The sequence below is a fragment of the Pyxicephalus adspersus genome, chromosome 6, assembly GCF_032062135.1.
Source record: "Pyxicephalus adspersus chromosome 6, UCB_Pads_2.0, whole genome shotgun sequence".
Lineage (NCBI taxonomy): Eukaryota > Metazoa > Chordata > Amphibia > Anura > Pyxicephalidae > Pyxicephalus > Pyxicephalus adspersus.
Window position 1 is genome coordinate 77,639,659 of NC_092863.1, and position 4,529 is coordinate 77,644,187.

The window sequence follows — 4,529 nt, forward strand, 5'->3', positions numbered from 1 at the left end:
ACTGATGTACGCTAAGCTGCAGATAATTATTAGCTGAAAGTTATCCCAAGGGTTCCTCTGTGTTAAAAGGGGTAGGGGGTGTGATCACAACATGACTTCTAGTATGAAAATAAAAGTTACAGATTTATATTTATCCTGGAAAAGGAAACAAAGAATGATTGCGGATGGATGCGAAAAAAAAAAACAATTCCAATAATGGGTACAGATTCTAAAAAAAATAGTGAGCTGCACAATAGTACAATCAGGTACAGTATATATACAGGATTTCTATAAATCACAATTATTACATAAATGAAGAATAAAACACCCCTCCTACACAATCATATACAGGATCTTTGTCTGGATTCTTCCAGGTAGGTTGGCCTAGAGAGTTCCCTGTCCATAAATCCATTTATTAGGACAAGCAGCCATACACAATTCTAAAATGGAGGTTTGTCCTGGCAGAAAAGAATGCAATCAGAGACATTGTGATTGTGAAGTTGTATGGGCACAGCATGGAGGGAGCTGGATTTGTAGAATGTATAGAGCCCAGGCGGCCTGTGTCTGCATGGACACATCATCCCATGCAATGCACGGCACATACATGACCGCTACCTGAGCGCTGCCTGAATTACGCATTGTACTTACCGCCTAATAGGAGACAGCACGGAGATATGTGCCCGTATCACAGGGTAGGAGGAGCCGGGCTGTGATGATGGTGATGATATATTTCAGGGTCACTGACACAGGGGATTGCCAGCCGCCATCACTCACCTAGACAAGCTCTGTCCTCCCCGGGCGCTGCTGCTGCTGCTGCTGCTGCTGGGCTGTGTGATTGACACCTGCCTGCTGTGCCCTGTGCGGCCGCTGTGCGGCGCTGTCCGCTACCTCTGCCCAGCTGACGTTACACCCGCACTGCACGGGGTGCTGAGCGATCCGGGTTGAGCATACGCACATGTGTGCATGATGATGGGGAGGTGATCGGGTGATGGCAGAAGGATGGAGCTCTAGCTGGGTGTATTTATAAAGCCGTACCTGAGCATTTCCCTCTATACACTACTGGCAGCACAATGTGATTTATTCCAATGTACGATTTCAATTATTATAGTCATGTCATCTATTTTTTTATGTTTGTATTATATTTGTTCATAATATAATTTTTAAAAAGCTATGCAAAAACGAATCAGAAAACATCAGAGATCCACAACAACTTTTATTTCTAATACTTTTACCAAGACACAAAGGGCTCTAATTAAAGGAGGGGTGCTGAGAAGTTCCTGGCTTTGCCCCCTTCCAGATGAAATAGAAAAATGAGTGTGGGGGCATATGACAGCCTAATATCTTAGTATGTAATTGTGTAAATATCTGTCTTTGCAGTTCTTTTATTAGCGTTTTAAAGCTTGCCTTTAAAATGCTGGAAAATGCATATACCACGTTTTCCCACGTTTTCAAGTAATTTGCATATTAAGTGTTTAAAGCCCTTTTTTGAAATCCCCATGCATTCCAATTGGGTTAATCTATACCAGGACGTTTCCTTGAGGCACATTTATGACATTTATCTTAAACATTGCTTGCAACGTTTAAAGAATTTAAAACTCTGGAAAACGCCCAAAAATGTGTAAAAACGCGGGTAAACGCTTCCAATGATTTCAATAAGACACCTAATTTTAATAAACACTTAATATGCAAATTTGTTTAAAAAGAGGGAAAACGTGGTATATGCATTTTCCAGCATTTTAAAGGCAAGCTTTAAAATGCAAAAAAAGTTCATAAAAACACATATAAAAGCAATAGGAATGTTTACATGCGTTTTAAAAAAATGTCCATGTAGACCCAGCCTTAGTGATAGCTGTGATGGCAGAGGCACAAGCAAGTTGGAGTTACGGGCCGTCATGAAGTTTTTGTTTCTCCAGGGAAAGTCAGCAAAGGACATTCACACTGAGATGTCACAAATACTGGGGGAGAAGTGTCCGTCCTACAGCACTGCCAAAACCTGGATATCTCGTTTCAAGACTGGGCATTTCACCGTTGAAGATGAGCACCGCAGTGGGCGCCCCCCAACCTCAAATGACCCGGCAACCTGCGATGCTGTCCATGAGCTGATTATTGATGACCGGCAAGCTTTCAGAGAAGTGGGTTCCGAAATGTTTCAACAGTGATCAGAAGAAATTACGCCACAGCGGGTCCCTGCGGCCAAAGAAGTTCCGAACCCAGAAATCAGCCAAAAAAGTCATGGCGTCCGTTTTCTGGGACAAGGATGGTATTCTGTTGGTGGAATACCTACCTCAGGGCTCTAGTATCACCGGACAGTATTATGCTAACCTGGACCAGCTGAAGTAGGCAATTAACACGAAACGCCGTGGAAAGTTGACCAAGGGGATCTTATTTTTGCAGGACAATGCACCTGTGCACACGTTCAACATGCCTGCCAAATTGAACACCCTGGGATTCCAATTGGTCCACCATTCCCCTTACTCACCTGACCTGGTCCCTTCAGACTATTATCTGTTCCCATATTTGAAGAAACACCTGAAGGGGCAACGTTTTGAGGACATTTCTGATGTCAAAAATGCTGCTGAGAGTTGGTTTGCGGCCCAACCAAAGGACTTTTATTTGAACGGTCTAGAAAAGCTGCAACTACGCTGTAACAAGTGCATCAGTCTCAGATGGGAATATGTTGAATAAATGTCTTATTTCATAACTCTGGCTCCCTTCTTTCTGGGCAAAGCCAAGGAACTTCTCAGCACCCCGAGAACAGGGAATCAGACATTTACTCAAACATTTCCTGGTGGGAATCTTTCAGGTCCATGTGTTTTAATAGCAGTCATTGATTCCCAGAGAATGTTTGAGGGAATGTCAGATTCCCTGTTTTATAAATAGAGCCCTTACAGATGCTGGAATTATAACCGTCCATAGGGCAGAGGTTAGAACTCGAGTCGCGGAACATGTAACACTGCCTTCCTTGCATTCTAAGATCCTCGGTTTTCTTCTCTGAGAGCTGAAGGGGGCAGGGAGGAAGGCAGTGTTACAGAAGCCTCACTGCCTTCCTCCAAGTCCCCTTCAGCTGTCAGTGGAGAAAGACGATCTTAGTGGACTTAGAATGCAGGGAATGTGGGGAGGAAGGCATTATAACAGAATAAGTACGACTTGCAAACGACTTGATGAATGAAATGACTTGGGACTCGACTTGGAAGAATTCTTGGTGACTTGAGACTTGACTTGGGGTCAATTACTTGAGACTCGACTTGGACTTGAAGGGTGACCACTTAGTCCAACCTCTGCCATAGGGTGAACAGAAGTGACAAATATATTCCAGTTTTATAAAAGAAACATCCCATGACAACTATCTTTTGTTATACAGTTGGTTGGACAATCAGGACGAACATTCATAGTAAAAATGAAGAGGTGCTAGAATTATAGGTGAGTGAATGCTCATATTGTGCTTGTACGGTGAATTTAGAAAGTATTCACACCCCTTTCAGTTTTAATTTTGTGATGCAGTTTAATTTTTGTGATTATTAGGTACATTCAGTACCTAATAATGACAAAGTGAAAACACATCTTTAGACAATTTAGTAAACTTATTAAAAAGAAAAAGTACTGAGGCAATTTATTAGTTCTTAGTTGAAGAACCTGTGGCAGTAATTACAGCCTGGAGTTTTTTGGATGATGACGGAGCAAGCTTTGGATACGTGCATTTGAGGAATTTCTGCCATTCCTTGCAAATCCTCTCCAGCTCAGTCAGGTTGGATGGGGACTCTCCGTTGACCACCATTTTAAGGTCTCTACAGAGATCTTTCATAAGATTCAAGTCAGGGCTCTGGTTAAGCCACTCTAGGACATTCACAGAGTTGTCCCTCAGCCACTCCTGTGTTGTGTGCTTTGGGTCATACATAGACATACTGTTTAGAATTTAGGCCAGACAGTATATTCTTCATTTCATCAGACCAGGAAATCTTTTTTCTCACAGAGTCCTTCAGGTGCTGTTTTGCAAACTCCAGGTGGATTTCATGTGTTGTGCAGGAGAGGTTTCTGTCTAGCCAATGTGCTATCCATACCAGATCAGTGGGGGCTACAGTTATGCACGCTTACTGAAGTCAATGATGTGTGCCACCTTACTGGCTGGCATTGTGTGCTTACTATTGGTCAGTGGTGTGTGCCACCTTACTGCTCACCAGTGGTGTGTGCCACCTTACTGCTCACCAGTGGTGTGTGCCACCTTACTGTTCATCTGTGGTGTGTGTCCCCTTACTGCTAGCCGGTGATGTGTGTCTCCTTACTGCTAGCTGGTGATGTTTGCCCCCTTACTGCTATCCAGTGATGTGTGCCCCTTACTGCTGCCCAGTGATGTGTGCCCCCTTACTGCTAGCCAGTAATGTGTGCCCCTTTACAGCTGCCCAGTGATTTGTGCCCCTTTACTGCTAGGCAGTGATGTGTGCCCCATAACTGCTAGCCAGTGATGTGTGCCCCCTTACTGCTAGCCAGTGATGTGTGCCCCTTACTGCTGCCCAGTGATGTGTGCCCCTTTACTACTAGGCAGTGATGTGTGC

General features: G+C 43.8%; 1 protein-coding gene across 2 annotated transcripts in view; it reads right to left on the reverse strand.

Annotated features, from left to right (window-relative positions):
• Positions 1-873, reverse strand: part of FAM169A (family with sequence similarity 169 member A) — a 37,565-nt gene extending 36,692 nt beyond the window's left edge. Inside the window, exon 1 of one of the 2 annotated variants that reach the window (XM_072416267.1) lies at positions 754-873. The gene's annotated coding sequence lies outside the window, so the exon portion shown is untranslated. Of the gene's footprint in view, positions 1-627 lie in introns of both variants that reach the window. The other variant, XM_072416265.1, reaches the window with a different exon arrangement.
• Positions 874-4,529: the final 3,656 nt, after the last annotated feature.